Genomic DNA, 23,665 nt, shown 5'->3' with positions numbered 1-23,665 from the left:
TGAAGAAGGGCTGATGTTCGAAAAGTTGATACCCCTGCTCCTCGGATGCTGCCTAACCTGTTGTACATTTCGACCATTATAATAGACAATAGACAATAGGTGCAGGAGTTGGCCATTCAGCCCTTCGAGCCTGCACCTCCATTCAATATGATCATGGCTGATCATTCCTAATCAGTATCCTCTTCCTGCCTTATCTCCATAACCCTTGATTCCACTATCTTTGAGAGCTCGATCCAACTCTTTCTTAAATGAATCCAGAGATTGGGTCTCCACTGCCCTCTGGGAAAGAACATTCCACACAGCCACCACTCTCTGGGTGGAGAAGTTTCTCCTCATGTCTGTCCGAAATGGTCTACCCGTATTTTGAAGCTGTGTCCTCTGGTTCGGCATTCACCCATCAGCGGGAACATGTTTCCTGCTGCCAGATTGTCCAATCCTTTCATAATCTTATATTCCCATATTACATTCCCAGTTAGAAAACAATATGACACCATCCTACAAAAAGAATCAGGCCTGATGGGTAATGTTTCATGAAGCACTATCACCATTCCTGGGTATATTTTATCCTCCCGGCAGTACGGAGCCAAAAGTGATGGCGGTTCCTTGGGTTAAAGTTAGGGAAGAGGTTACCCTGCAATTCCCCAACAATGATTTAAGGACCCCAGAAATCTCATGCTAACAGTTCAAAGGTGGTCAAGGAAATCGCCTGAGGATGGATATATCCTGCTCCTCTTCATCCCACCTCTCAGTGGTAACTCAGTTCCCCTAGAATTTGAAAACAAAACAAAGAAAGCACTGCGGGTGAGAAGGAAAAAGAACATACTCTGGGTCTGGGACTTTCATGGCCATCACCAAGTGTGTCTTCACACGTCCACCACTGACTAAGCAGGGAGAGACATCAAATACACAGCAACCAGACTAGGGCAACTGATGGGGGAACCAAAAAGAAGGAAACGTTCTCACCAAACTCCTTTTTCCAGATGGATCTGTCTCGAACAGTATCTGTTGGAGCAACCAGCACACAGTCCTGGTGGAGGGAATGTTTCAACTGCCTCATATTGAAGATCCTTCCCACTGTGTTATGTGGCATTCCCTCCTGTGAAGTAGGACATACTTCGAAAGGGCCAAGCAAATGGAAGTTGGTCCTCCATGAGACAACATTGTCCATCAGCAGCTGCAGCATCAATGGCGTTCTCTCCATCATAATGTCAGAAGTGGACTGCTCACCGATGGTTCCAACATGTTCAGGAACATTCATAACTACACCTATACTGAAGCAGGTTATTCAGCCCATCAAGTTTTTTAAACAGGAACAGAATGAGGCTATTCAGCTATTCGAGCCTGTTGCTCAGCAAGTGAAGCTGATCTTTTAATATCTCATTCCTGGTCCATTGGAAATTGCAAGGAACATTCATCCTTTCAAACCAGCCACACAGGAATATGGGCGGACTGGTGATTGAACCGGGAGAAGCGATAAGTTAGGGATAAATGATTCTTTATCAGTTTAACACAAATTAACGACTGCAACGACACAGTGACCTTTACAGAGACCTCAACGATTTGCAACGTTTTAAAGAAAAGCAATAGATGTATTCTAACTGAGATAGTTAAAAAACTAAATTATCAAGAGGAGGTAGAGATTTTCTAATTGGATAAGCAATAGACAGCGACTTGACAACAGGAATGTAACGTGGGTGTATGTAAAACTATGATATTTTTCAGCAAGAATAATAGTCTGTATATTAAATAAATGTCGGGAGATAACAGGACTGAGAGACACAGTGAGTACTGTTGGGTTTAGTCTGAACTTTTCAGTCATGGGAAGTGTTCCTCCATCTCCCTGATGATCTGCTCCTTAATGTTCCCATTGGCCCCACTGCTCTCGTTACAAAACGGAAGATTTTGAAGTGGCTGGTTGGCGGTGGGGGGCGGTGAGGGCTGCTGTGTTTTGAGCTGTGTTCCTAGGGGATGGCCTTTATTCAGAAGGCTCTCATTTCTAGCAACGTGGAGACCTGAACACGATGGGAATGGCTGACTTCTTCTGAATGAAGTGGCTGTGGTTGCTGCCAGTACAGTAGATATTCAGCAACATGATGTACTGTACATAGGCACACTGCAACATTACTCGAGTGAGAAACTGAGGGTCAAATCACAAACTAAGAATGACAGCCATTACAGATCAGCTGAAATTGTTAGGTACAATACATTTTCAATACATCACAGAGAAATATTAAATCAGAGGAGTTATCTGTCCAGCACACGACACTGTGTCGATCGAGATCTGCTCAGTCCAAACCAGCAATCTGCCGAGTGCAGAAAACTGTGCAGACCACAGCACTGCATTGCTCTATAAACCCAAACTCGACATCTGTCCAGCACGGGGAGCTGTGCAGACCACAGCATTGCCTTGATCTTTAAACTCGGACTAGATGTATGTTCATCACTGGGAGCTATGCAGAACACAGCAGTGCATTGACCTTTATACACAGACTAGAATGCTGGGAACGCACATCAGGCCAGGCAGCATGCGAAGAGCAAGTGAATCGAAGTTTCAGAAGTAAGCACTGATCAGATTTCTGATGAAGGGATTATGCCAGAAACGTTGATTCTCCTTCTCCTTGGATACTGACTGGCCTGCTGTTCATTCCCAGCAGCACACACTCGACTCTGATTTCCAGCACCTGAATCCTCACTTTCTCATAGGTCTCTGTCGAGCACTGCGAACTAGAGAGACTGCAACACTGCAGTGACCGAAAAGCCTGGAAAAAATGTCTCGTCAGCGTGGGGACCGAAGCAGACCACCGCAGTGCTAAGACCTATAGACCTGGAAAATGTATCTGTCCACCACCAGAAACTGTGCAGACCACAGCAGTGCATTGACCAACACACGTGGACTCGATATCTGTCCAACACAGGGAGCTATGCAGACCAAGCAGTTAAATTGCATCAAGGTCACCGTGAGTGAAGCAATTTAGGAGAGGTTGAGTTTAATTTTCGTTCACTTTGTACAACTTTGAATGTTTTTTGGATATACTCTTCGAAAGTACAGTGAGAATAGATTGTAAAATCATGAAACAACCCCAATGGCAGCATACGGGCCACCGGAGGGCATTTCTATCTCTTTCTGTTATTACCTAAAGGACAATATTGCAAGGAATCGTAGAAAACTGCTCTGAGTCTTCAAAGGAATTCATTGAAGACGGAAACAGCGTGGAATGTCATAAAGATGATGACAGAGTCAGAATGTTCCAGGTTGAACACCTGTGCTCCGCTCACACTTTGTGTCTTCCTTACTTATTCTATTTTCTGGAGAGTATTTTCTTGCCAAGCTATTGCCTTTTTCACGTGACTCCTTTGGGAATGGAGGAAGTGAGTCCCAGACCAGAGGATCGAGAGGGGAACCAAGGCTTCAAGATTTAACGAACAGTGCTGCCTGGAGTGTCCAAGTGCGGTCTGGACTCTGGGCCCGGGGCAGTCTGGAGATTGTGTCTGGTGCGATTTGGAGACTGGGCCCCGTGCGGTCTGGAGACTGGGCCAAGTGTGGCCTGGTGACTAGGCCCTGCGTCGCCAGTACAATAGGCCCAATGCAATTCGGAGACTGGTCCTGGAATGTTCTGCAGTCTGGCCTAGTGTGTCCCAGAGACTGGGCCTGCTGTGGCTTTGAGACTCGGCCTGCTGCGGTCTGGAGACTTGGCCCAATGTGCTTTGGAGACTGGCCCTAGTATATTCTGGAGGCTGGGCCCCGTGCGGCCTTGAGACTGGGCACGGTGCGGTCTGGAGACTGAGCCTGGTGTGGTCTGCCGACTGAACTTGGTGTGGTCGACAGTCTCGAGACTGGATATTTTATTATATCGCTACTCGGATTTGGTCCAATGAAAGATCGTAGTGGGAAGTGTTAGTTGAAACTGAGGACATGGGGAAGCACTTATGTAATACTTATTTAATACACCTGATCAGCGGATCCAGCCACTCTAGACAAAAACCACAGGAATTCTTGGACATCATCAGAAATATACACATAGACAAGGAAGAAACTATGGCCTCATTCAATGAAACAGCAGAGTTCACCTCTATCGACAAAACCTTGACAGAGAAACAATACAGACATACAAAACAGACAACAAGACCGGGAACCTATCAACAAAGACTGCAAACTCAAACTACTGGACCTGTGCCACACAACACACTTCACATTCAACAACCAAATATATGAATTCATCAACGGTATAAACATGGGCTCACCCATCTCTGGACTCACAGCAGAAATGGTAATGCAATTGTAAGAACAAACAGTCTTAAACAAATTCAACCCAAACTCTGTGTCAGATATGTGATGATACAATTGCAAGCATTAAAAACAAAGAAATAGAGAACTCACACCGGATCATCAACGCCACCCTCATAGGAATACGATTCACGAGAAAGGAAGAAAAGGACAATCAACTTCCATTCCTTGACGTGATGGTGCAGAGAACACCGAACCAAGAATTCACCACAAAGATTTACAGGAAAGCCACACACACAGACCAAGTTCTAAATTACGAAAGCACCTCCCCAACACACGCAAAAGAAGTTGCAGCAAGACACTGTTCAAAAGGGCCACAACACACTGCAGTACACCAGAACTGCAAAAAGAGGAAGAAGCACACCTTTGCAATGTATTCACCAAAAACAGATACCCCCGCAATTTCATCAACCAATGCCTAAGGGAAAGACAATGGAATTAGGACATGCCATAACCCAAAGAACTAGCCACACTACCATACATTAAAAACATTTCCGATATGACAGCCAGACTACTGCGACCACGAGGACTCATAACAGCACACAAACCAACAGCCACTCTCAGACAAAAACTCACCAGGACAAAGGACCCGATACCCAGCATGAGCAAAATCCATGAAGTGTACAAAATCCCATGCATGCACTGCACAAAACACTACATGAGATAAAACAGGAGGACAGCTAACGATCCGCATACATGAACACCAACTCGCCATGAAACGACATGACCAGCTATCCTGAGTAGCCATACACTCAGATGACAAGCAACATGAGTTCGACTGGGACAACAGTACTATTATAGGACAAGCCAAACAGAGAACAGCCAGTGAATTCCAAAGAGGCATGGCACTCATCCACTGATTCAATCAATCAGCACATTGAGATGGACCCAATATACCTGCCACTGCAACGGACAGCTGGAACTGACTATCGGAAGCGGCAGATTCAAATCATTATAAATGCCGGAGGGAAATCACAGGAGCGCTTCACAGGAGGTTCCCAAGCACTGAGGATGTCACCTAGACCATGGGACGAAACGTCTGTCACACAAATTCCCAGCTCGGTGAACAGATCCACAACAATCCTCCCGCATATTCAATTATATCATCTCTGTTCGTTCTCCATTGTTTATCTCTACAAGCGATATCTTCAAGAAAAATGTCTGAGAATTATAAGTTCGATTTCATATATGCATTCTCTTGAAGTTTGCTATTACTTTCTAAGTGACCAATACCAAATTTGTTATAACATATTTCAACAGATTCCCTCCGGTGCATGACAAGTTACTTGGTCTATACCTCCCCACTTATCATCTTCTTCCTGTTTTGGATTGTGGAATGCATTTATAACCTTCCAAATTTCACAGGAGAAGTACCTTGTTGCCGAATGCAATCAATCTTTGCATTGCTTTTGTCTCTGAAATTTCATTGTGAAGTACATTTGGTCTGTCAGACTTATCAATCACGAACCCGGTTATGTTTTCAAACACACCTCGTTACTAATATGAATGAGTTGAGTCGTTAGTTACACAAGTCTCATGGCCACTTTGTATTTCTGGGAGATGTTATGTATTCCTCCACGAAGACAGACACAGTACAACGAGTTAGTTGCTCTTTTATCAACAATAAATTATCCTGTCCACATTTGTTCCACACTGCTTAACATTTCACGTGGCTTTAATTTTCCTTTCAAATATTGTCAGAAGCTTTGCATCAGTCTTTATGTTTCTTTCTAGTTTGTATTCTTGATGTCTTTTTCATGTCCTTATCAATTTCTTAGTCCTCCTTTGTTCAAATGAATCCATAATGTCTGCCATTTTTCTGAACGACTTTCCCTTGATATAATACAATGTTTAACTTCGTCTGTTAATCATGGCTGTGTCACCTTACTCTTTTGCGCCTTCGAGGATATATGTATGCTGTGCAACTTATAGTGTTTCGATAAATCAAGGGCAGCACGGTAGCTCAGCAGTTGTCAGTGCTGCCTCACAGCACCAGGAACCCGGGGACAATTCCCGCCTCGGGCAACTGTCTGTGTGGAGTTTGCACATTCTCCCCGTGTCTGCGTAGGTTTCCTCCAGGTGCTCCAGTTTCTTCACACAGTCGAAATATGTGCAGGTTAGGTGAATTGGACATTCTAAATTGTCCATAGTGTTAAGTCTAGAGGAATACGTCTGGGTGATTGGTGTGGACTTGTTGGGGTGAAGAGCCTGTTTCCACACTGTTGGGAATCTAATCAACGTCTTGCTTGTACCAGATGTATGCCTCCTTTTTCTCTTATTCAAAGCATCAATATCCCCAGATATATCCTGTGCCGTGCTCCTGTTAGCATTGCCCTTTACACTCAGGTGAAGATGTGATTGCTGAAGTCTCACTGTCTCGCTTTTTAATGAGTCCCACTTTCCTGACGTCGTTTCACCTTCAACAGCTTCCTCCAATCAACTCTTGAAAGTTTTTGCCCAATTCCATCACAACTGGCCTTGCCCCAATTTATGACTGAACCTTGTGGAGCAGGCATTTCGTTTTTCTTGACTATTATCATACTAATAGAAATATGTTCACAGGTCCCAAAATGCGTCATCATTTACTGTGGAGGAAGACATGGAAGCTGGGGGACTTAGGGAAATAATTCAATGCAGTGATGTTTTGAAATGCGGCTATCTTACGGAAGAGGAAATGCCAGAATTTTGAAAAAGCACAACGTTAGATAAACACCCAGGCCCTGTTCAAGCATACGTTTTTTCTACGTGGACCTTCTTGAGACCCAACAAGATGCCACATGGTAGCCTGGCTAATAAGGTTCGATCACAGGGGATCAGGAAGAGTTTCTAAATGAAAGTAGGAAACAGATGGTGCAGGGAGAGATTTGTGGTGACCAGCGGTGCGAGACACGACCAGTGCTGGGGCCACTGTTGTTTGTTACTTTGAGAAATTATTCAGATGAAAATATACAAAGAATGGACAGTAACATTGTAGACGACAGCAAATTGCTGGTTATTGTAAGGTTTACAAAAACAGCATCATGTCCAAATTACTATATTCACTGCTCTGACTGATGAAGGCAATCGTACCTACTGCCTTCACACCAACCTGTCCACATGAGTAAGTGCTGCTCTGATTTGCCTTAAAAAAAGCAGTACCTCATATTTATCCGCAGGAAGCTCCACCTGCCAATCCTCAGCCGACTGGCCCAGTTCATCATGGCCTCATTTTCCTTTAAAATGACCTTCTTCACTGTCATTTACCCAGACATCCTCGGAATTCTAGTAGCATACAAACCCACCAACACTCTCACAAAAAAATGACCAAACTTAAAAGACCCAGTACAACCCATGGACAAACTCAACTTCATCTACAAAATTCCATGCAAGGACTGCCACAAACGATTGCCTTCATCAGTCAGAGCAGTGAATATAGTAATTTGGACATGATGCTGTTGCTGTTCAAGAGGAGAGTAAGGTCAAATTTGTAGTACTGTGTACAATTCGTGTTGCCCTCATATACGAATAATGTTAAAAACGGGAAAGGGTGTAAAATATTTATAATGTTGAGAAAGAGACTGGAGGTCATGTGGTATAATGATAGCCTGGATAGAAAAACAGAAAAAAGAACAAAGAAAATTTTCAGCCCAGGACGCCCTGTGGCGCTCCAAGCCTGAGCCAATCCAAATCTAGTGTGTAAATCTGTCACCCAATTCCGAAGCAACTGTATTCCTCTGCTCCCCAGGCACTCATCCATCTATTCAGATGCATCTGAAATGAATCGAACGTGCCTTCCTCTACCACCTCTGCTGGCAACGCGTTCCAGACACCTACCACCCTCTGTGTCAGGTATTTGCCGCGAGTATCCCCCTTAAATATTTCACCTGTCAACTTGAAAGCGTGACATCTCATTACTGAATCCTTCACTTTGGAAAACGCTTATCTCGATCTACCCTGTCTATACCTTTTATGATTTTGTAGACCTCAATAAGGTCTCGCCTCAATCTCCTTTTTTCGAATGAAAACAATCCTAAGCTCGTCAACTGCTCTTCATAGGTAGCACCTTTCATACCAGACAACATCCTCATAAACATTGCCTGCACCCTCTCCAAAGCCTTCACAGCTTTTTGGTCATGTGGTGACAGAAATGTACACAATATTCCAAATGCGGCCGCACCAATGTCTTGTACAATTTTAACAGACCTGATGTTCTTTTACTGCACACCACGTGACTTCACATTCTCCGTTGGGTTACTATGGGAACCTTATTAAACGCCTTGTCAACGTCTATGTATATGACATCTAAAGTCCTTCCTTCATCTGTCAATACGTTTACTTACTCAACGAATTCGAGTAAATTGGTAAGGCACGATCTCTTCCGCACAAAACCATTTTGCCTATCACTGAAAAGTCCATTCCGTTCCAAATATAAATATATTTTACCCCCCAGGACCTTCTCCACCAACTTTCCCACCACTGATGTCAAGCTCACTGGTCTGTAGTTAACCGAAATGTTCTTCGTACCCTCTTACACAGGAGGGCAACATGAGCAATTTTCCAATCTTCCAGCACCTCACCTGTGCTTAAGGATGCTACAAAGATAGCTGACAGGGCCTAGATATTTTCTCTCTTGCCTCCCTAAGCAACCTGGAATACATCCCACCCGGTCTTGTTGATTTGTCCACCGTAATATGTTCGAGCCTACCAAACACATCTTACCTACTGATGTGAACGTGATCCAGAGTAATCAAACTTCTATCTCTTCTCTCCTCAGTGAACCCTGATGCAAAGTAATCATTCAGAATTTCACACATCTTCTCAGGTTCAAAATACAGCCTTCCTTCCTTATCCTTTAGTGGACCAATCCTTTCTCCAGTTACCAGTTTGTTTCTTATATCGAGAAAATGGATTTGGGATTCTTATTAATTGTGCACACTAAAGTTATTTCATGACCACTTTAAGAACATTGAACAAAGAAAAGTCGACCCTTTGGTACACGATGTGCTGCCGTGCATGAATCCTCATGTAAAATCAAATAACTTAAGATACACATCCCTGAGTTGTCTGCGATCTATTTGCATGCCAGCAGTCGCTTTAATGTCCCGAATGACTCCGCTTCCACCATCACCATTGACAACGCATTCCATGCATTCACAACTCTCTGCGGAAGGAACCATCCTCTGACATCCCCTCTATACATTTTTTCCTCATATCTTAAAAACTACGAGCCCTCGTACCAGTCAATCCTGCCCTGGGGAAAAGTCTCAGGCTATTGACTTTATCTATTTCGTTAATAAGCTTGCAAACCACGTTCAGGTCACGTCTCTTCTTCATCTCCAGAGGTAAAAGTCCGAGCTTCGTCAATCTTTCTTCACAAGGCGAGCCCTGCAGTCCAGGCAGCATCCTGGTAAACCTTTTTTGCACCGTCTCCAAAGCCTCTATACCTTTCCTACAATAGGGCGACCAGAAATGGATACAATGTTCCATGTGTGGTGTCACCAGTGACTTGCTGAGTTGTAACAAAACCTAGTGGCGTTAAATTCGATCCCCCTGTTAATGAAAGCCGAAATACCATATGCTCTTTTTTCACTCCCATCCACTTGGGTAGCAACTATGTGGGACCTATCTACTTGACACCAAGATCTCTCTGTTCCTCCACACTGCCAAGAATCCTGTCTGGAATCACTATATTCAGATTTCGAGTTCGACCTTCCAAAATGTATCACCTCATATAGTCAAGGTTGAATTCCATTTGTCATTTTCAGCCCAGCACTACATTTTACCAATGTCACGCTGTCGCTGCAGTATCCCTCGATACTATAAACAAACCTTCAACATTTGTGTCTTCTGCAAATTTACTCACCAACCCCTCAAACCCCTCACCCAACACATTTATGTAAAGGACAAAGAGCACAGGCCCAAGAACAGAGCTCTGTGGGACCCACTCAACACTGACATCCAGGCAGAATTCTTTCAACCTACATGCACTCTCTGCCTTCTGTCTTCCAAACAATTCTGAATCCAGATAGCCAGGTCTCCCTGTATCCCATAGTTCCTGACTTTATGATTGAGGCTAACATCGGGAACCTTATCAAATGCCACATCTACCGCTCGGCCTTCGTCGACCTGCCTTGTCACCTCCCCAAAGAACTCAATTAAATTTGTGAGGTATGACCTGCCGCTCACAAGGCTCGCTGACTGCCTTTCGTCGGGCTATGCTTTTTCAAGTAGTCATTAATCATATGTTGAAAAAAGTGGTGCAGGAAAATCACGGCAGGGCAGGCAGCATCCGAGGAGCAGGAGAATCGACGTTTTGGGCAGAAGCCCATCTTCAAGAATAAAGCAGGGTTTATGCCCGAAATGTGGACTGTCCTCGTCCTCGGATGCTGCCTGGCCTGCTGTTTTTTTCCAGCTCCACTTTTTTCAACTCTGGTACTCCAGCACCTGCAGTCCTCACTTTCTCCTAATCATAAATCCTATCCCTCAGAATTCTTTCCAAACGCTTTGCTGACCATAGACGTAAGACTAACTAATCTGTAATTGCCAGGGATTTCCCTATTACCCTTCTTGAAAAGTAGAACAACCTCCCTTCTCGATTCCTGGAGGAGCTGAGGATAAATCTGGCCTTGCCCTGGGGACTCATGCATCTTATTGTTTGCCCAAGCTTCCAGCACATCAGCTTCATCGATCTTGCTAGAATCAAGCCTGTTTGCGAGTTCCTCAAAGCTCCCATTCGAAACAAGGTCCCTTTCCTTCGTGATAACCAAAGCAAAAGACTCATTTAGGGCTTCCTTTTGGCTGCTCATATTCTGTGCACAAGTTCCCTACGCTGTCCCTGATCGGCCCTACTTTGTCCCTGATCATTTTCTTATTCCTCACGTATTAGTTAAATGCCTTTTTCGTTCCCGGTCCTGACTCTCCTCAGTCCACTTCTGAGCTCCTTTCTCGCAAGCCTGTGATCCTCTAAACCTGTGGTAGATCCTTGCTTCCTACACCTTACGTAAGCTGCCTTCTTCCTATGGATGCGAAGTTCACCTGTTCTCGTCGTCGCCTGCTTACTCGTCTCAGAGGAACAAATTTTTGCATCACTCGCAACAGCTTCTCATTAAACAGTCTTCGCATATCGGCTGTGCCCTTTCTGTGGAACAATAATTCCCATACTATACTTCCCACCTCCAGTCTGATAGCGTCATCATTTCCATTTTTCCGATTAAGTATCTTCTCTACCTGTAACTGCTGTCTTCCCTCTCCAAGACTTTGATAAATGTGAGGCGATTTTAATGACTGTCACCAAAATGTCCTCCACCGCGAGATCTGGCACCGGTCCTCGCTCATGTCCGAGCACCAGATCTAAAATTGCCTCTCCCTTCGTCGGCCTCTCGAGATACTGAGTAAGGAAACACTCCTGAACAAACCTTACAAAAAGCGGCTCCATCCAAACAATCTTCTCTCAGGAGATTCCAGTTGATTTTAGGAAAGTTGAAATCACCCATAACAACAACTTTGCTCCATCTGCATTTTTCCAAAACCTGCCCAACAATGAATTCTTCAATCTTATTAGTCCGCTTAATTCCTCGTTTAAGAATGTTCCTACTCTCCCGATATTCCAAGCCGGCCGTTCTGTTCTTAGCGACCTGGACTTTATGTACGCTTCCCTTTTCCTTTTGGCTACTCGTCCCATTTCTCCTGTCATCCATGGTTCACGAATCTTGCCTTTCCTATCCTTTGCTTTCAACGGGGTATGCTTATCCTGCACTATCTTTACACTATCTTTGAAAGCCTCCCACATAGGAAATGCGGACTTCCCTTCAAATAACTGCTCCCAATCCGCATTTCCCAGCTTCTCCTAATTTTGATATAATTAGCCTTGACCCAGTTTGTTACTTTTCCCTCCAACAATGTAACTGCACGCTTCTTTTTTCTCGGTTCCACCCGTAATGCTTCACCACTAAAGCCCACCATAATGCCCTCCTTTTGCAGAGCCGTGATATCATCCCTGACCAGCAATGGAACTCCTCCCCACCCTTTATACTTCTCTCCCTGCCCTGTCTCAAGCGTTTATATCCTGGAACATTTAGTTGCTAATCAGGCCCTACTTTCAACCAAGTCTCTGAGACTGTAATAGCGACATAATTCCAGGCACCATCCCAAGCCCTACCTTCATCTGCCTTCCCCACTATACTCCTTGCATAAAAGTATATGCACTTGAGGCGACCAGTTCTTTGCGTTCATCTGCTCTCTGCCAAATCGTCTCCTTATTAATGCTAACTTCATGATTCTTACAGCCTTCAGTTTCCACCTTGTTGTCTCCTTCTCTGCTATTCTGATTTCCAGCCACCTGCCACGTAACTTTAAAACGTCCCCAACAGCAGGAGCAAAACCTCCCCCAAGGACGTTAGTTCCAGTCTGGTTCATGTGTAAACTTTCCAATCTTTAATTGTCCCACCTTCCGCAGAACGGGTCCAAATGTCCAACAAACCAGAACCTCCTACACCATCCCCCAAGCCACGAGTTCATCCTGCGTCGTCTTTCATTTTTATGCTGGCTAGCACGTGGTACTGATAGTGATCCCGAGATCATTGCCTTTGGTAGTCTGGGAATTATTTTCCCTTTTGTGTAGCAAGCTGAGTGGTGAACCTGCAGAGTGTAAGAATTATGTTGGACATAGATAGGGTAAATAGCCAAGGGCTTCTCCCCAGGGAAGAGGTGTTCGAAATCAAAGGTACTGGTTTAAGGTAAGAGTGGATAGATGTAAAAGAGATCGACGAGTTAGATGTTTCGCACAGACTGCTGTGTATATGTAATGAGCTACCAGAGAAAGCGGTACAGGAAAATACAATTACAACATTTAAAATACAATTCTATGTAAAGCATTGGAAGGCTATATGCCAGATGCAGACAAACAGGATTAGTTCAGTTTAGGAAACCTGGTGAGCATAGACACGTTGGGCTGAAGGGTTTCTTTGTATATTGTGTGAATCTAAGAATCTATGACATTATAAATCTCTTTCATCACCAATGCTTTGCTGCTCTCAGCTCATTTCCAGGACAAAAAGCTTCTTCAAAGTTCGTGCTCCTCTTACTTTGAAAATAACATTCTTAACATTGATGTAGTAACGCAAGCCACAGCAGCCGCAGCAAAATGGTATTGAATCACAGCCTGAAACCTTTTGCCTGGTATAGTCTCTCAGTCTACTATTACCAACGAGCTGATCTATGATTCAGTGATGAGTGTGTTGCACATGCCAGGGTTAGAAACGTGTGTACTGAAATCTGATCACAACCTGTTAAAGTTACTGGACTGGACTGGTTGCATTCCATACAGCAGAACGAACATCTGAAAGAGAAGGTGAAATGCTTTCAAGACCAACAGGTCAGATTGAAACTCTTCACTCCAGCCCCATCTCGTAGTAAATGGTGATGAACGCATAAACAGCTTAATGGCGAAGATGGCTCCACAAATATCCCATTATTAAGAATGTAATAGCCCTGCACATCAGGGTAAAACCAAAGCACGCAGTATTTGCACTATCATCAGCCAGAAGTGTTCAGTCGATGATCCACCTCATCCTCGCCATTACACCAACAGAATCAAAGATTTCCGTCTTTAACCACTTCGGTTCACTGCACCTGACGTGAAGAAACAGCTGAACACAATAGATATAACGAAGACAATAGGCCATGACACCATTCCTGGAATAGGACTGAAAATTTCTACTGCATGTTGTCCCTGGGGAAACTGTTTCATTCTAGCTCCAACTCTCACAGCTCCCTAACAACTTGGAAAATTATTTAACTGTGTCCCATCCCGTAAGAGAAGAATAATTACAATCTGACTAATTACCACTGCTTCAGTCCCTTCAAGACGGTAACATTGGTGGGAGTTCTTTTTGACAGAGCTATCAAGCAGCTCAGAAATAACCTGCTCATTGTGGTTTCTGCAAAGTCCCCATGTTGAGATGGTGATGTTGTGGAAATCCCATTGGATTACTAATCCAGGCCAGTTTAATGCTCTGACAGCTGGTGGAAGTTAAAAACAATTGATAATATCCCATCAATGCATTTTGCCCACACGATGTGCATATCATTAATATGATTAACTATTATAAAAAATATATAAATAGACATTTGATTAATCCCTTTGGGTCATTGAGTTTTCTACCACAATACACAAATGATAGCTGTTGCTCTATTTCTCCACCACAAGCCTGTTCTCTCCCTCTCGTGTATAGAAATCGTCATTTATATTCAGTGCCTTGATTTCCACAGTCTTATGTGAGAGAGAGTCCACCAAGTTCACCAGTCGCTGAGCACAGACATTTGTTGTCATCTCAATACAGAGTGACCTGTCTGTACCTAATACTGTGGGCACTTGTTTTAGACGTCCCAGCCAGGGGAATTATCATCCCTGCTTCCAATCGCTCTCACCCTGTCAAAAAGTTATATATGTCACTGAGATCTCCACTCATTTTCCTAAACCCCAAGGAATACTGACTAATTTGCCACATAGTCTACTCCCACACAATCCTTTCATCCCAGAGATCAGTCTGGCTCTACTTCGCTGCTCTCCCTCAATGTCTGGTTTGTCGTTTTTTTGTTAAGTAGTCCAAAACCTCACACAATACTCCACTATGTTCGACATGAGGTATCACCAAGTCCCTGTACAGTTGCAGTGAGTTACCATCACTGCTGGACTCAAATCCCCTGGAAATGAAGTGCAACACAACATTTCTCTTCTTAACTGTTTTCCATTCCTGCAATATTGCTTTCGGTGACTGAAGAGAAAGGAGATCCAGACTCGTTTCAGTGTTACAGCTACCCAGGTGGATATATGTACATTGATCAGCGTACCAATGCCAATCCCAGTATTGACTTCTGGCTTCAGAACTCACTGTCCTGCAGGGACCTCGGAGAGGTTTGCAGCCGAACAAAAGAAAATTACTATAATTCACCTTATTCTAACAACGTTCTTACACCAATGCCTTTTCAAATGATATTTTGCCATTCTATTTTTCCCACCAAAGAGCACAACATCAGATCTACACACATTGCTCTTCATCTGCCACTTATTTGGCCAGTCACTCCACTTGTCTCAATCACCTTGGAGCTTTATTACATTCTCCACACCCACTACCATCCAACATCGGTTAGTGCCATCAGCAGAAATGTAAATATTCATTTGATACTTTCAATCAAATGTTTGAGATGTACTGGGAATAGCTGAGGCCGAAATACCACTGTCTGTGGTATCCCATGATGCTTTTGCTATAAATCAAGTATATCTTTATAGCGACACACTGCTTCCTCTGAGCTCACCCATTCTAAAACCATGTTCATGTATTAGCCCCATGACCACTCGGTTTTATTTTGCACTCTCGGCTTGGGACTTTATGAAAAATATTCCGAAAAACTCAAGTGCGCGACATTCGTTGTTTCTCCATACTGCATCGGACAGTCATGTTAACTTTGTCGATAAGTATTACTTGCAACACAAAAAGTTTCTCCCAAACCGTTTATTTACAAACATCATTGTGTTGTCGAGAATGTGTTGCTGGGAATGCACAGCAGGTCAGACAGCAACTGCGGAGCAGCACAATCAAAGTCTCAGGCATCAGCCATTCATCAGGAATGAGGCTTGTTGGAAAAAGCTGAGAGATAAATCGGACCGGGTTGGGGTTGGGGGCAAGTTAGCTGAGAAGGCGATGTGTGTTTTAAGGTGATGGAGAAGGTGATAGGTCTGAGGGAGGAGGGAGTTCTGGTGGGCGGTGTCGAGTTGGAGGCTTGGGATTGGGATAATGTAGGGGATCGGAACTGAGGAGGCTGTTAAAATCCACATTTATCTCGTATGTTTCTCGGGTCCCGAGGCGAAATATGAGGCATACTTCATTCAGGCGTCGCTTAGCAACAGTTTGCTTTGCCTGCATGTCGTTAATGGAGAGGGAGCGGGCGCTGAAGTATTCAGCCAGAGGGCGGTGGGGCTGGTGGGTGCGGTTGACCCAAAGATGTTCCGTGAAACGATCCACAAGAAGGGATGACAGAGAGCCTTATTTTCCCTTCCAAATTCCGCATGTCTCCCTGAATATCCGAGGCAGCTCACAGTAGAACCTCCAACATGACATCCCCAGCACCGGCACTAACCTTTCAATAACAGGAGACAGTTAGTCGTCCCGAAGCAGCAAGATGGCTGCCTGACCGTTCAGAATAATACTTGAGGGACTTCCTCGTGTTACTGACCGCACAATCAGCTGCGAGGGATAAACAGGTGGTCCGGGGACAGGCACAGACCAACTTACAAAGACATACGTCAAAGCTGCTGAAAGCACCTCAACCCAACATGGAGCACCATATCGGACACAATGGGAACGGAATAACGGCCCGAAACACACCATTTCATTTTTTTCCGATCTTCAAAATGCCAACACTCGACACACTGAGAAGTCAAAAGCCAAGGTCAGGGAAAGACAGAGAAAGACAAGTAATTAATTAATTAATTGCTAATATGTTGTCAACTTATGGAAAAGGAGAAAGGAGAGTAGAACTAACAGCAGAAGTGAGATATTGGTTGGCCCAATCACAAGGATGAGAAATTCAATAAAGACATTGTCAGTTCAGCAGAAATGGTTTGTCACATCAAGTTCTGAATCTGCCTCATCGAACCGCCCCTGACACCATAAACAGGGCAAGGTACCAGCCAGAATGGTGAGCTGTGCAGAGCGTTCGAGTGGAGTACTCCAAAAATTGGGCTTTCTGTGTTGCCAACCATTGCAGTATATCACTCATATCCATTGAGTGACAGTAAATGAACTCCCATAAATGTATAGTTCTGTGTCTCATTTGCACCAGTAGAAGGTCATACATAGTGTGTATTTATGTGGGTGTGTTGTTTGCAGTCGATATGAAAACCATTCTTTTGAGATAGAATACGATTTGTGACTTACATATGAAAGAAATAATCTGGGTCTTTTTCAATGTATAATTTCAATTACATCCCGCTGTAATTTGGGTTATAAATTCTGTTGCACAAAAAGTTGGTGATTTTTAACTTTGTACACCCCAGTCCAACACCAGCGTCTTCATATCGTGACTGAACAAATAGGTTCCGTTAACCCCTTAGTTACAGAATTTTTATATCATAATAAAAGGGAACATTTACTCGGTCTTTATGGAATGGCCTCATCCTTTCCCTCTGTATCAGGCTCAATAGGCTGAATGGCCTTCTCCTCAGCGAGTACACCAGGCCGGGGGCATGAAACGACACAACAACCCATGGATGATGAACAGCCAGTAAACAGTATTTGCTGGAGCTCTCACCCTTCCCAGTTACAGAAAAACAAACAGCACTATTTTCTCCAGGTGTCCTTTCATTAACACCTCGTATAGCTCCAGCAACACTTCTCAATGTTTTAACTCATTCCTTTTGGAGAATGTGCCAAATATCAGCTTTCCACCTCTTTAAGTTGGAAAATACTCGTATGGGCTGACTAACCTCCTCATACCCCTCTGTAACAGGCACATGGTGTCATATTGGTTTCACCCCGTTCCTGAGCAGCAGTGTCGGTGGTCTGAAAGATGTCTCAATGTTGTGAAAGGCCTTAATAAGTGAGCTTTTAAAACTTGGTGCAGCACTGCACAAAGTCAGTGAACAATAAATATTTTTACGTTGCTTTATGGCCTCTAGACATGGCTCCATCAGCCATTTTTTACAGCTGGTCTGTTGTCTTGTTTTATAAACAGTTTGGGACATATGCAACCCTGCACTGATCTGACACTATTCACAAATACAAGGATTAAAATGATTGAAAGATTTATGGTCTATTCCTCAGCAACCGTCACCCATTCCGTTGTTGCAACACGCCAGTAACAGCTTCTGCTAATTAAACCACGTACACAGAAAAGCGCATCTTGCCTCGTAATCTGTTAAAGCATGGGTGACAGAGAACTACCCCAAATATCATGTTGAACAATAAAACTAAGAATTCTAAAGTGACCATTAAACAACAAAATATTCCAATTCCGAGCCTCCTTTGTCTAAAATATTTAGCAAAATTCTACTCTGTAACAATATATTGATCCAATAAAGCCCCTCTTAAATTTACAGCCTATAACTTTCAAAACCAGCCAGCAGTGTCGATCCTCCTCTGCAGAACTCCCCAGGACATCTTTGGCCATCTGCTGCAGATTTTTTATATACATATGGGTTAAGAAGGTACCTTTTAGAGAGAGTTGCAGTCGTTCAATGTCACAAGGTGCTCTTTTTATTGCAAAATGTCTGTAATGTTGGCGTTTTATACCCCAAAACAGTCGATCACCTCATTGGTTCGATGCTGTCAAAACAGCAAAATTCCAATTCGATTGACTTTTAGAATATTGGGGTGTAATTTAAATAGGTTGGTTGAATTCTAAATGCTGTGAAAACAACAAGGTTTCTTATTTTACAACGAAAATGTGTCATTTAAAAAATTGTCCAGGACATTTTGTGCCTGCAGCCAGCCACATGACAGCTTTTCAACTTTCTCTGAAAAGTATTCTTTCAACTTCATCACTTTACAACTTCTCCAGAGTGGGTCACCAAATACTCTCAGCTACTTGAATGTAGACAGCAGCTTAAAACACAACTTCCACGGAACGAATCCCCATCATTTCTAGTAAGTTTTCAATAACCGAATTAAATTAAATGTCACTGAATGATAAGTTAGAATCCTAGTCTGAAGCAAACACAGTTCAAAGGATTCCTCATGCAACTGAGCAACTGATCAGCAAAGAGTGGTTAACGCGGGATTTCATTAAATAGGCCAGCACAAGTTATAAAGACTGAAAACTCTCTGAAAACTGCTGAAATTCCACTGTCCAACATGAAGCACCGTGCAGGACAAAGAAACCGCAAGCTATGCTTAAAAAAAAACTTTTCCTCAGCTTCTTAATAGTGGAATCTGATGCTGTAGGGTAAGCATCACTAAAGGCCAGGGAAAGATACAGGACAGGTATTCACTTTAAAACTGAATGTCAGTTTGATTAACAACATATGTGAGTGTTTGGAAAGTAGACAGCGGGAGAGACACTGGGAGAGAGCATTGTCGAAGGATGTGTTCACAGATTTCACATGCTGAAATTAAGACATTTCAACAGCACTTCGTAGCATTTTAAGTAGTGATGCAGAAACAGAATGTTGGTGTGAGCTCAGACAGAGTCAGAGAGTCATGGATCTGTATAACATTGAAATAAGCCCTTCCATGCAACTGATCCCCGTTGAACAGATATCCTAAAACAATCTAGTCACAATTGTCAGCATTTTGAATATATCGCTATAAACCGTTTGTAGTCATATACCTATCCAAATGCCTTTTAAATGTTGTAATTGTAACCGCCTCCACCACATCCTGTGGCAGCTCATTCCAAACATACACCAGCCACTGGATGAAAAAGTAGCTCCTTAGGTCCATTTTAATTGTTTTTCCCCCCCTCACCTTAGGTTGCAGATCTCTCGTTTTGGGGAAAAGATCTTTGATATTAACCCTGTCCATGCCCCTCACGATTCAGGCAAAGTAGCCCCAAACTATTCAAACTGTCTCTAATGTTCAAGTCCCAGCAACATTCTTGTAAATATTTTCTGACCCTCTTCAACTTTAATAACGTCTTTCCCACAAGAGGAGAGCTAGAATTGAATGCAGGATTTGAAAGGTGATGGAACTACTGACCTGTACATGACGTCCCGACTCCTATAGTAAAATTGCTGACAAATAACGACAAACATACCAAAGCCTTTTCACAATCCTGTACAGCAGTGACTGCACTTTCAAGGAGCCATGAACCTACACTGCCAGGCCTTTTTGTTGATCGACGCAGGATCTGGTCATTGAGTGGATACGTCTTGCAATGATTTGCCTCTCCAAAATGTAGGACTTCACATTTATCGATAGTAAATGCCATCTGTCACTCCTCAGCCTATTGTCCCAACTAATCAAGATCCCGTTGTACTCTGAGGTAACCTTCTTCCCTGTCCACTACACCATAAATTTTGGTGATATCTTCAAGCTTACCAACTGGCCCTCCTATGCTCACATCCAAGACAATCATTTTAGCAATGAAAACTAGTGGAACCAGCACCAATCATTGTGGCACGCCCCTGGTCACAGCCGAACAGTTCAAAAACAATTCTACACGATAACCCTCAACTCCGACCTTCAAGTCAATTTTCTAATCAAATGGCGACATCTCCCTGTATTCCACATATACTATTCACCGGTCTACGAGGTGGAAAGTTGTCAAATCACTTACGGAGGTACATTTCAACAATATAAATTTCTCTGCCTCAATGAAGCATCTTAGTCACTTGTTCAGAAAACTCAGTCAAGTTAGCGAGACAAAAATTCCCATGCTTAAATCTATGTTTACTATTACGAATCAGTGCATGCCTTTCAAAATCCATGTACATCCTGTGCCTCATAATCCTCTCCCAACAACTTGTCCACCACTGGCGTCAGGCTCACTGCTTTTCCTTGTCACTCTTCTTAGATTCTTTTAGTAATGACACCACGTCAGCCAAACTCCAGTCTTCCAACGCCTCACCTGTGGCTAACCACGATTCATAAAACTCAGCATGGGGCTCAGCATTCACTTCTCTATCTTTCCACGACTTCGAGGGTACATCTGATCAGGTGCTCGAATTTTTCCAACTTTATAAGTTTTAAGAACTCCTCTGTGACACAGACAATTTCCAAGATTCCATTGATTATTTCGGAGTTCTCGAGCTTCAATATCCTCCTGCACATTCAACATGATGCAAAATGTTTTTGTAATACCTCTTTCATCTCAAGCAGTCGGTTTGATATCCAGACGTTTCGTTACCTCGCTAGGTAACATCATCAGTGGCGATCTCCAAGTGAAGCGAAGCTGTTGTCTCATGCTTTCTATTTGTATCTTTCCCCTGTGTGGGGTTCCTGGGGTTTGTGGTGATGTCATTTCCTGTTCGTTTTCTGAGGGGTTGATTGATGGCATCGAGATCTCTGTGTTTGTTTATGGCGTTGTGTTTGGAGTGCCAGATCTCTAGGAGTTCTCTGGCATGCCTTTGCTTAGCCTGTCACAGGATAGATGTGTTGTCCCAGTTGAAATGGTGGCTTTTTTCATTCATGTGTATGGCTACGAGGAAGACAGGGTCATGTCATTTTGTGGCTAGCTGGTTCGAATATTCTGATGGCTAACTTTCTTCCTGTTTATCCTATGTAGTGTTTGTGGCAATCCTTGCATGGAAGTTTGTAGATGACGTTGGTTTTGTCCATGAGATGTACTGAGTCTTTTTAGTTTGTTAGTTTTTGTTTGAGAGTGTTGGTGGGTTTGTATGCTACTAGGATTCTGAGGTGTCTAAGTAGTCTGGCTGTCCTGGGACAGGCCAAGCAAAGACATGTCAGAGAATTCCTAGAGGCCTGGCACTCCAATCGCAATGCCATAAACAAACACATAGATCTAGATGCCATCTATCAACCCCTCAGAAAACGAACAGGAAACGATATCACCACAAACCCCAGGAACCCTATCCAGGAGAAGGATATAAATAGAAAGCAGGAGACAACAGCTTCGCTTCACTTGGAGGTCGCCACTGATGATCTTACCGAGCCAGGTAACGTAACGTCTGGATATCAAACCTACAGCTCAGCGAACAAACCGACACCCTAATATGTACCTGGTCTCGTCTACATGTTACTCCAGACACACAGCAATGTGTTTAACGATGAACTGCCCTTTGGGAAATTAGAGATGGCCAATAAATTCTCCCTACCTAACGACGCCTTCGCCCCATGACTGAATATTGAAAAAAAACTCGATTCCTGCTGTCTATATCTGACACATGATTCCCACTTATCCGGAACAGAACCTCACTTTCTCGAGTCATCCAGCATTTCTCACACCTCCCACCTTTACCCTTCACCCTAACAGGATCATACAGACTCTGAACTCTTGATATCTCTTTTATGAAGGCGTCCCCGTTCCCAGATGGTCACTCTGAGCTCCAATCGTATAAACTAGTTCGTGCCTAATATCATCAAATTTGACCTTCCTCCAGTTTTGAACCTTACCGTTTAGTTCCAGTTCGTCCTTTTCCACCTCTATTTTAAAATAATAGATTTATGAAGACTTGCCACAAATACTGCCCTCCTCCCCCCACCTCCCCCAACAAAGGTAAGTCACGTTCAGCTCCTTCTCTGTGATAGCGAGTATTGGACAAGTAGCTGAGCTTTGAAACGCGGAGTAGGTTCAGCAAAGTCTAAGACTCTTTGTGCTGAATCTGACAATACTTTGTCTCAGTCACATAATCATTGATTGTGGCAGGGAATCGCCTGCACGAGGCCGAGCGAGTTTCCTTTTGAACTCACTTTATTAACAACATACCCCAATCCATGGTGTCCCTCTCATTCAATGTCAGTTCAATTCTTCCACGCATAACGGCTGGTGATACTCACCATCGCCCGGATGCTCCTGTATTTCCCGGGAACCCTGGCATTGGCGTTATCCTTAAAAGGGCCATGGAGGTTTCTCACTTGGGAGCACAGTTTACCGTGAGCATTCCAGATAAGCTGCAATTACACAACGTTTTGTAGAGGGGGGCACCAAAATCCTGGTGGATGGGCTAGACCAGAAGAGGACCATTCTCTTCACAGAGGCGGCCACACCACCAGACCCACCAAGCATGATATGAGCTTACCACTCAGTACAGTGCAGTTTCTGCAGGCTGAAGAAATGACCAGCAATAGAAGACAAGCATCAACGACCTTCACTGTACTCTCTCTGCTCCATCATGCTCACTGTATATCTGTTACAGCAACTGCCCCGTTAACAAGGCTCATTCTCCACCTCTCTCTTCACTGCATACTGCATCTTTCCTACCTCTCTCTTTTTCCCTCTTCCTCTACAATCGCCCAACAACCTCTGCTATCCTCCCACATTAATAACACTGCATGGATTCAACATTACGGACTGACTATGTACAGACAATACGCCAATTCATATGCCTGCACAAACAGCACGGCCACCCACTCCCATCCTCACTCCCTCCTTTTCAATCTCCCATTCCAGGAGAAAAAGCATAGAAAGTGCCAAGCCAAGCGTGAGAGTGCCCGATATCTGTGGCCTCACCCCCTTCCTGCCACCATGTGGAGGGGATCCTGTACAATTCGGAGAGGACTAGGATGCCTCGCGTGGAGATTCGGAGATATCCAAGCTGTACAATTGAGTCAGAAGTAATGTTCAGTGAGAGACAATTCTCACTTAAAAGCCACTGGCAATTCCGTGTAACCATGGCATAACTCAGAATGTGTGGCCCTGATGCCATTTATCTTTTGTGTCGAGTTGGTATATATGGAATCCCCACTGTTTCAGTGGGCATGAGGGTGTGCTCACAACACATTG

Source organism: Chiloscyllium punctatum, chromosome 46 (assembly GCF_047496795.1).
Source record: "Chiloscyllium punctatum isolate Juve2018m chromosome 46, sChiPun1.3, whole genome shotgun sequence".
Classification (NCBI taxonomy): Eukaryota; Metazoa; Chordata; class Chondrichthyes; order Orectolobiformes; family Hemiscylliidae; genus Chiloscyllium; species Chiloscyllium punctatum.
This window is presented reverse-complemented; position numbering follows the sequence as displayed.